We start from the raw sequence: 10,824 nt of genomic DNA, 5'->3' as shown, positions 1-10,824 counted from the left end.
CCCCCCTACATCTCCCCCCCCGCCCTGCATCTCCCCCCCCCCCTGCAGCTCCCCCCTGCATTTCCCCCCCTCCCCCCTGCAGCTCCCCCCTGCATTTCCCCCCCTCCCCCCTGCATTTCCCCCCCCCCCCCCCTGCTCCTCAGAGCTGGTGTCAGGGTTGGGTGACCAGATTTGCAAAAGTAAAAACCGTGACACAATAAAAATGTATTTCTAAAACAAATGACATCACTTAAAAATAAATATTATTATGGTATTTGTCCAACAGCGTCGCCATTTATACTGTTTTATGATTTCTCTCTCCCCCATTATTGGCCAGTAATGCCCTGTTCTGAGGGGATTGTTACTATTATAGGCTAAATGTCGGCTTTTTTCATAAATAATAGACACTTTTGTATAGTTAGATAGATTTTTTTATTAAAATAAAATGGTAAATACATTAAACCACCTCTATATACGCTTACACTGCATATATCCTCTGTGCACACAGACACACACACACACCAGCTCAACACACAACACAGCAGGGACCATGTGTCCTCCCTGTGCCCCTTTACCCAGCTCTGTGCATTGGTTACTGTGTCCTCCCTGTGCCCCTTTACCCAGCTCTGTGCCTGGGTTACTGTGTCCTCCCTGTGCCCCTTTACCCAGCTCTGTGCCTGGGTTACTGTGTCCTCCCTGTGCCCCCTTACCCAGCTCTGTGCCTCGGTTACTGTGTCCTCCCTGTGCCCCTTTACCCAGCTCTGTGCCTGGGTTACTGTGTCCTCCCTGTGTCCCTTTACCCAGCTCTGTGCCTGGGTTACTGTGTCCTCCCTGTGCCCCTTTACCCAGCTCTGTGCCTGGGTTACTGTGTCCTCCCTGTACCCCCTTACCCAGCTCTGTGCCTGGGTTACTGTGTCCTCCCTGTGGCCCCTTACCCAGCTCTGTGCCTGGGTTACTGTGTCCTCCCTGTTCCCCCTTATCCAGCTCTGTGCCTGGGTTACTGTGTCCTCCCCTTGACACCTTACCCAGCTCTGTGTGTGGGTTACTGTGTCCTCCCTGTGCCCCTTTACCCAGCTCTGTGCCTGGGTTACTGTGTCCTCCCTGTGCCCCTTTACCCAGCTCTGTGCCTGGGTTACTGTGTCCTACCTGTGCCCCCTTACCCAGCTCTGTGCCTGGGTTACTGTGTCCTCCCTGTGCCCTTTATACAGCTCTGTGCCGGGGTTACTGTGTCCTCCCTGTGTCCCTTTACCCAGCTCTGTGCCTGGGTTACTGTGTCCTCCCTGTGCCCCTTTACCCAGCTCTGTGCCTGGGTTACTGTGTCCACCCTGTGCCACCTTACCCAGCTCTGTGCCTGGGTTACTGTGTCCTCCCTGTGCCCCTTTACCCAGCTCTGTGCCTGGGTTACTGTGTCCTCCCTGTGCCCCGTTACCCAGCTCTGTGCCTGGGTTACTGTGTCCCTCCCTGTGCCCCCTTACCCAGCTCTATGTCTGGGTTACTGTGTCCTCCCTGTGCCCCTTTACCCAGCTCTGTGCCTGGGTTACTGTGTCCTCCCTGTGCCCCTTTACCCAGCTCTGTGTCTGGGTTACTGTGTCCTCCCTGTGCCCTTTATACAGCTCTGTGCCTGGGTTACTGTGTCCTCCCTGTGCCCCTTTACCCAGCTCTGTGCCTGGGTTACTGTGTCCTCCCTGTGCCCCTTTACCCAGCTCTGTGTCTTGGTTACTGTGTCCTCCCAGTGCCCCTTTACCCAACTCTGTGCCTGGGTTACTGTGTCCTCCCTGTGCCCCTTACCCAGCTCTGTGCCTGTGTTACTGTGTCCTCCCTGTGCACCCTTTACCCAGCTCTGTGCCTGGGTTACTGTGTCCTCCCTGTGCCCCTTTATCCAGCTCTGTGCCTGGGTTACTGTGTCCTCCCTGTGCCCCTTACCCAGCTCTGTGCCTGAGTTACTGTGTCCTCCCTGTGCCCCCTTACCCAGCTGTGTGTCTGGGTTACTGTGTCCTCCCTGTGCCCCTTTACCCAGCTCTGTGCCTGGGTTACTGTGTCCTCCCTGTGCCCCTTTACCCAGCTCGATTTTCAGTGATTTTTTGCCGATTTCCGCTTTTCCGCCGTATTAGTGGGGCCCGGCTGTAGCTGTGTTATATATAGCGCAGGGGTGGGAAACTCCTCCAATGCCACTAACAGGTCACGTTTTAAGGATATCCCTGCTTCAGCACAGGTGGCTCACTCAAAGACTGAGCCACTGATTGCGCCACCTGTGCTGAAGCAGGGATAAGCTTAAAACCCGACATGTTGGAGGGCTGGATTTGCCCGCCCCTGACGTACAGCGCACAAAGCACCGAAACACGTTCCCAAGACACATAATGTGAGACACACTAAGGCCTGTTGTGGCTTTCAGACGCTACGCCAGAAACTCCGGCACATTCTGCATCTTTTCACTCGGAGGAATTGAGTTAATAAGGAGAATTTTGCCATACACAATATTGAACCGCTGTTTTTTGCTGTTATTTGCAGGGCTTTTTTTGTGTGACGTTACTGGCAGGTACTCGGTACCTCTATTTCCCGTTGCAGGTTCTCTCCCTGCTTGTGAGGAGGCGGGGCCGCCACTGCACATAGCCATTCCCTCCCCTGCCTGTTTCTCCTCCCCACATGGCTGAGCTCTGCAGAGCATCTCCAAACAGACCAGAGCAGTCCTATCTCCCCCCACATATCGTTCTTGGGGGGGTGGGGGTGTCTGTGCATGTTCTCTGGGGACCCCCTTCCCCCCCCCCTCTTTTTCTGCTCGCCCTCTGCAAAAAACCTTCAGTAATGTCTAAGAATATATAAAAAAGCTATAGGTAGAAACAGGATTATGTGGCAAAGGTGGTCATTTTTATTTTAATACACAGCTTTCACAGTTATTAACAGTACATCTCCCAATTAGAAATGGAGTTTATGAAGATTAAGCTACTGGCAAAATAATAAGCTCCCCTTTATTATAGTAATGGATGTGGTAATAGAATGAGGCAGCAGGGAACAGAAAAGTTTAGGCATGTGTGTCAAGCAACAGGGGGAGCAGAGCGAGAGAGGGACACGAAGGGGAGAAAAGAGAGGGATAGAGATATGAGGGGGTGGAAAGAGAGACACAAGGGGAAAAGAGACACAGACATTCTCCCATTCACATCTTTCTCTTTTCCCCTTGTGTCTCTTCCCCCCTTCATGTCTTTTCCCCCCTCTTGTCTCTATCCTTCTTTTCTCCCCTTCCCGTCTCTCTTCTCCCCCTCATGTCTCTATCCTCTTTTCTCCCCTTCGCGTCTCTCTTCTCCCATTTGTCTCTCTCTTCTCCCCCTCGTGTCTCTCTTCTCCCCTCCATGACTCTCTCCCTCTCCTCCCCCTCATGTCTCTATCCTCTTTTCTCCCTTTCGCGTCTCTGTTCTCCCATTTGTCTCTCTCTTCTCCCCCTCGTGTCTCTCTCTTCTCCCCTCCATGTCTCTCTCCCTCTCCTCCCCCTTCATGTCTCTATCTCCTCCCTCTCATGTCTCTGTCATGGGACTCGGGGTCATGGCTGAGGTTGGCAGCAGGAAAGGATCATCTGGGTCACAGGCAGGGTTCGGTGGCAGGCGGCAAGCAGGATCATAGGGTCCAGGCAGGGGTCGGCAGCAGGAAGGCTGGAACAGGGCAGGGGAGCACTGGGACCAGGAAACTGACCGGGGCAAGCTAGTTCAGTAGCAATGGCCTTTACAGGAACAAAACAGAAACAGATCAGGGGCAGAAGGAGTCTGGACACAAACAAAGCAAAGGCAAAGAGGTGCAGGAAACAGGAAACTATAAGGCAGGCAGAGACAGAAGACAGGAGCACCCAAGAGACAAACAGAGGAAACCCAGAGCAGGCAGAAACAGCAGCACACCCGGTGGCCAGACAAGGAACAGAAAGGGAGAACTCAAACTGTCAAGAGAGACACTGGCAGGAATATCATGAAGAGACAGACATGAGGGGGAGAAGAGAGAGACAAGAGGGAGAGATGAGAAGGATAGACAGAGGAGAAAAGAGAGAGAGAGACAGACATGACGGGGAGAAGACAGGAGGGGAAGAAGAGAGACAGGAGGGGGAGAAGAGAGACAGGAGGGGGAGGAGAGAGAGACAAACATGAGGGGGAGGAGAGAGAGACAAACATGAGGGGGAGGAGAGAGAGACAAAAATGAGGGGGAGAAGATAGAGATAGACACGAGTGGGACAAAAGACAGAGAGACACGAGGGGTAGAAAACAGAGACAGATATCATGGGGAGAAAAGAAATACAGACATGAGTGGGAGAAAAGAGAGAGACATGAGGGAGAGAAGAGAGAGACATGATGGGGAAAGGGGAAGGAAAAGAGAAAAAGATGCTGGGAAAGACCTGCCGCGTCTGCTTCCTCCTTCTGCATTCTTCTGTTCCTTCTCCCCTTCTTATCTTCTCTCTAACGCTTCTCTTCCTCAGTTATTCCATCCCTGTCTTCCTCTCCTAGATCTTCTCTCTAATATCCCCATTCTCTTCTATCCTGTTCTCTTTCTTCTGCTCTGATCTCCTATCCTTGGCTTTTCCTTCTTGCCTCCTTTCAATGCTCCTTCCTTCTCTCTTCCATCTCTTCCTCTTTTTCTTGTCTTCTATATTTTCTCTTATCTTCTCTCCTGCTCGTCTCCTTGCTTTGGCTCTTCTCCCTTCGGCTTTCTTATTTGTTTTTCTCTCTTCTGTATTGTTATCTTCTTCCCTTTTTCTCTTGCTTCTAGGCCATTTTGTTTTCTACTTCCCGTTCTAATTTCCTATCTTCCTCTAACTTTCTTTCCCCAATTCTATCCCCAGGTGATGTGCCTCCTACAAGTGAGCCCCTCCTATCCCGCACAGTAACAGAAACCCCCTTTAGTGGAAAAGAGAAACGTAATTCCAAGAGGATGTGGGTTCCTGCTGGGGACCTTTTAATCACACACGTGTAATATGTGAGGGGCTGACTGGCGTAATAATCTTACACCGTTAGGATAAATGTGATGAGCAAAGTGTTGTTGTTACTCGCTCAGCATCTTTGCTTCTATGAAAATGCGCAGACGCGCGGCTGCGCTTATGGGATAAGGGACCCGCGCGCCCCTATGTTACGTACCCTCTGTGTTGGGGATACAGATGCTTTGCTACCAGAGGGGCTTGTTACACACGTTCTGCATGTTATTATATTGCATTACAATGCATTACAGACCCCTCTGGCACAGGGGCTTCCATAGAAAATGTAATGTCTTGGTGTTGACTGGATCCTGCAGCTGGTTTAAAAGGAGACGTCATTGCCTCTCCTCTTCTTTATCCATCTCCTAAACAGGGACCTTTTGGGTGTTACTGCACAGATGCAGAAATACCAACAGGCAGATGACGTGTAGCCTTCATACCCATCTTCCTCTTAGTCTTCAGCGAGAATGGGCCCCAGGTACTGTATAAGGATCTCCCAACATGGCCTTCCTCTCAGGAAGAAATCTCCTGTGACCATCGTGACTATGGCTGGCAGACCGCTGAGTCCCAGGACTATCCTTCAGGAGACTATTTGCCTCAAAGCTACCATTGTTGAGCTTCATCACGAACCCATACATCTGGATGTGATTCATTCTCCAGACATGGACATTGTTCTGGGACTCACATGGCTACGAGTCCATAATCCACAGATCGACTGGTCATTGGGTCAGGTGACAGCATGGACTCCTTGCTGTAGGGCCAAGTGTCTGGTTTTCTCACAATCCTTGTGGAATATTCATTGCTCCAAACCAGAGGCATTTGCGAATCTTGCTCCGGCCTACCAGACTTTTCAGGACATCTTCAGCAAAAGGCAGGCTGAAGAACTGACAGTCCTTTTGACTGTCCCGTCGATCTGCTCCCTGGGACATTTCCTCCACGGGGGCGGACTTACCCTTTCTCAGAACCAGAGACTGTAGCCATGAAGGCCTAAATAGAAGAGAATCTGCTCGCGGATTTATTCGAAAGTCCAGCTTTCCCGCAGGTGCGGGCTTCTTTTTTGTCCTGTATAGTCTACAGGGGTCTTAACAACATTACGGTTAAGAATCGTTACCCGCTCCATCTGATTCCGGAACTTCTCCATCGCCTTCGTGGCACAATCATCTTCTCCAAACTCTATCGAAGAGGAGCCTATAACTTGGTCCGAATCAGGCAGGGGGATGAGTGGCTGACTGTGTTTAACACCAGAGATGGTTACTACGAGTACCTCGTCATGCCCTTCGGGCTATATAATGCCCCCGCAGTTTTCCATTTTTTTGCCAACGAGATATTTAGAGACTTACTGGGGTCTTGTATTGTCGTCTACCTCGATGACATCCTTATTTTTTCTAAATCCTTTGAGCAACATCGTGAGCAGGTAAATATGGTGCTTCAACGCCTTCCTGAGAATCAACTGTTTGCCAGATTCAAAAACTGTGAATTCGAGAAGTCTAGTCTTGCTTTCCTCTGATATATCATATCTGCTCAAAGCTTACAGATGGATCTGCCAAGGTCTCTGCCATCCTAGATTGGGTTGAAGTCCCTTGGGCAGTGGCCATTCAAATGTTCCTTAGATTCGCAAACTATTACCGTCGTTTCATCTGAGATTTGTCAAAAATAGTCGCACCTATAACGGTCATTGCCAAAACGGGGGCAGAACATGTTTCTTGGTCTCCAGAGGAACAAGCTTCCTTTCTCAAATTAAAGAGACTCTTCCAGGGCTTCTATTCTTGTTCACCCGGATCCTCTCCGTCTGTTCATCCTCGAGGTTGATGTTGGTGCAGTACTTTCACAGAGAACGGATTTCCAGTCACGTCTGCATCCTTGTTGCTTCTTCTCTCTCTAACAAGTTCTCTGCAGCAGAGCGTAACTATGTCGGGAATCGGGAGTTCTTGTGGTAAAGATGGCACTGGAGGAATGGAGACATCTCCTTGAGGCAACTTCAATGCCTGTGACCATGCTAACGGACCACTGTAACTTGGAGTAACTGGGGGAGGCAAGTAGGCTGAATACCCGCCAAGTGAGATGGGCTCTCTTTTTCACTCGGTTCAACTATATTATTTCCTTTAGACCGGGATCCAAGAATGTTAAAGCCGATGCGGTGTCCCGTCACTTTTCTTCTGCGGATGCACTGGAGACCAACGAGGTGCCCATTATTCCTCCTTCCAGAAATGTCACCGCTATCACTCCCACAGTCATGGGTCTCATTCGTAAAGCCCATTCTGAGCTCCCCACTGGTATTTCTGGAGACCAACGAGGTGCCCATTATTCCTCCTTCCAGAATTGTCACCGCTATCACTCCCACAGTCATGGGTCTCATTCGTAAAGCCCATTCTGAGCTCCCCACTGGTATTTCTGTACCTCCTTATTGGCTCTTCCTTCCCTCCCCTCTTGGTCTATAAGTCCTCCAACGGGGTCATCAATCCAGAATTGTGGGGCACCCTGGGATTAAGGAAACGGCTGAGTTTCTCGAGTGGACCTTCTAGTGGCCGGAGATCAGAATGATGTCAAGGACTTCATCTTGGCCAGCACGGTATGTGCATGAACCAAGGTGCCATGCTCCCTACCATGCGAGTTACTTCATTCCCATCCCTGGTCACACTGTCCATGGATTTCATTGTAGAGCTTCCCGGGGCATGACGGTAAACCTGTGTTAGGAATCCAGAAAGGCGCTGCTCCACGCGCACTCCTGCACTTACCCTGCGCACGTGCGGAGCTACTTCCGACGAGACTTCTCCCGCAACTCGCACAGCGCACACATGATGTCACCCGACACTGCGGGCCTCGTTTCTGCCCCCAGGTAGCACCGCACATCATCAGCGCGCGGCGCTCGCACGTGACGCGTGCACAACACACCCAAGCTCCGTGGCAACAAGCCATTAGCCCTTACCAGCTTCACCTGGCTTTCTCTTACAGCCTATTGCTGCCTCCGCGGAGGCCACACCTCCGCTCCACCCCTCATAGGGGATTGGCTCCTTCTGCCTACTTATGCTCAGCTGTGCCACCAGCACTTTGGCTGAGCATAGATTCTTGTACCCTGTGCTTACCTCTCCTGTGTTCCAGACATCCTGTCTTGTCCTGCTATTGCTTACCCGTGTACCGACCCAGCTTGCCTTTGGACTACTGCTTCTGTGGACTACTGACCTCGGCTATCCTCGACCCTACGCAACTCTCCTACCCTGACCTCGGCATTCGGACCACAACCATTCTACCCTCTCCAGCTCCGACCTCGGCTTCCAGTACCGACTACATTCCGGACCTCTCCTACCCTGACCTTGGCAAGTATATACGACCACTCTAACCTCTCCACCCCAGACCCGGCGATCTCGACTATCCATACTCCAGACCTACCCCCGTGCCTGTTGGTGGCGTTATATCTACTCCCACCTCAGTACCGGGGTCTCGTCTTGTTTGTGGTGAGCACAGCGTGACAACCTGGTCGTGGTCGACCGTTTCTCCAAGCAGGAACATTTCGTTCCTCTAAAAAACTTCCCTCTGCTCCAGAGCTGGCAGATATTTTCATCAGGGGGGTATTCCGCCTTCATGGCTTACCAACACAAATTATCTCTGACAGGGTTCCCAATTTATTGCAAGATTCTGGAAGGATTTTTGTTGCCATTTGGACATCGATCTCCATTTTTCCTCCGCCTCCATCCACAGTCCAATGGTCAGACAGAGAGAACCAATCAAACATTGGAACAGTTCCTCCAGTGCTATGTCTCCGAGCAACGGGACGATTGGGTGGACCTGCTGCCGCTGGCAGAATTCGCTATGAGCTTTCTCTCTTCTTTGCGGCTTTAGGGTATAACCCAACAACCTTTCCTCACGACTCCTCCACTGTAGGGGTTCCTGCAGCGGATACCAGGGCGGATGACCTACAGGATCACTGGAAAGGCATTCAAGCGACCCTTCGCATGGCAGCAGAAGCACAGAAAAGAAACGCGGAGAAACGTAGGAGGCCGTCACCCAAATACCAAGTCGTGGTGAGGTCTGGCTCTCAACGCTGAATTTTCGATTATGTCAGCCCTCCGTGAAATTGGGACCGCGTTTTATCAGTCCCTACAAGATTTTCCAGAGAGTGAATGAAGTATCCTTCCAGCTGGAGCTCCCTGCATCACTCAAGATCCCCTCCACATTTCACGTATTCTTACTGAAACCGGCAATCCGCAGCCGGTTTTCCAGAACTCTAGACCATCCCTAGAAAAAGGAGTGGGAGAGTGAACAGGAGTATCTCGTCCGGAAGATTTTGGACTCTCGAGTCTCAAGGGGATGCCTTCGGTATCTGATTGACTTGAAGGGGTACGGTCCGGACGAGAAGAGTTGGGTCAAGGCTTCTCTCACGCCTTGGTAAAAGACTTCCACAAGGGTTTTCCTACCAAACCCATTCCTGGGCCTTCGGAGTGTGCCCCTAAAATGGGGGGATTCTATCTGCCTCTACCAACATGACCGCAGAGGCAGGAAGTCTGCCTCATTCCGGATCCACATAGGACCTCTCAACATGGCTGCCGAGGCAGGACGTCTGCCCCCACCAACATGGCCGCCGAGGCAGGAAGTCAGCCTCAGTCTGGAAGTATTGCCTACACCTGCCTGCTCAATTTATAAGGCCTCATTCCCCACTCCTCCTTGCCTGTGCAAGATTCTGTATACCTTGTTCTCTGATCGAAGCCGTGTCCTGCCTGCATTGTACTTTGCCTATTGCTGACGACCTCGGAACTTTGGCCCCTACTATTTTGCCTTCTCCAGCCCTGACCCCGGAACAGCGACCACTATTATCCTGCCTTCTCAGGCCCTGACATCAGAGCTGGACCTCACTACTCTACTCTTCGGGATTCGGATCCCAGGTACGGGTCGGTCTCTACCCTCCACCTCTGCTTAGCGGGTCTGTCCCCTGGACAGTAAACAGCGAAGTAGACGACTAACACCAGGAACCTAAAGCACAATGAGCCCTGCTCACTCGCCAATAAATGCCACCACTATGTAATTGCTGACCGCACCATGAGAGACATTAGCCATGTCAGCCAGGCCCACCCAGGGCCAGAAAGCGCTACCGCAACCTCTCGCCCAGAGCAGGTTCCGCCCCTTCACTTGCTACTTAGTCTCACCCAGGCACGAACTGACCACAGCCAACAAATGCAGGACTCCTTCTCCCAATGCTGCCTTGCAGGACGCCACTACAACCACAGGCGTGTGTACTAGCCACAACCACAGGCGTGTGTACTAGCCACAACCACATGCCTGTCCAAATTTTTATAGCTGCCCAATTTCTTCCTCCTCTTTTACCTTCACTTGTCTGGTGCAACACTGCCAACTAGCCCTGTGAGCAATAAGTTCAACCTACCCGCCCTTCTGGCTATATGAAGCCTGTGAGCAACGATACCTCACTATCTCTCCTCCTTGGATCTTCTCCACCTCGGCTGGTTAATGTCACACCAACCAGCTGGTGATGCACGTATAAGCGAATTAAAACTACCATCAAAAACTTTTCCCGCGTCAGCCGGGACCACGGAGAGGCCAGGCAGTGCCACCACAGTCTCTCCACCCAAAGCAAGATTAGCACTGCCCTGGCAATAACTGACCTTTGCCAGCAAGGCAGGGCCCCATCCCCCACTGCTCCATGCTGGAGGCCGCTACACCCCAAGGTGTAGCTACTTGCATCAGCGCGCCCCCTTTATCCCCCATGACCCTTTCAGGTCCCAATTTTATTTTTTTTCAGGCTGATGGAACCCAGCCTTTACATCAACATGTTTAGTGCAACATTGTCCCCCAGCCCAGTGACCTACAAGGTCAACCTATCTGCCCTTCTAACTAGTCACCGCTTCCCTGAAGCCTGTCAGCAGATATACCTAAAAATCTCTTTTCCCCCCCCT

Source organism: Ascaphus truei, unplaced genomic scaffold (genome assembly GCF_040206685.1).
Source record: "Ascaphus truei isolate aAscTru1 unplaced genomic scaffold, aAscTru1.hap1 HAP1_SCAFFOLD_1325, whole genome shotgun sequence".
Classification (NCBI taxonomy): domain Eukaryota; kingdom Metazoa; phylum Chordata; class Amphibia; order Anura; family Ascaphidae; genus Ascaphus; species Ascaphus truei.
The sequence above is the reverse complement of the archived record's forward strand: the minus strand, read 5'-3'. Positions refer to the sequence as shown.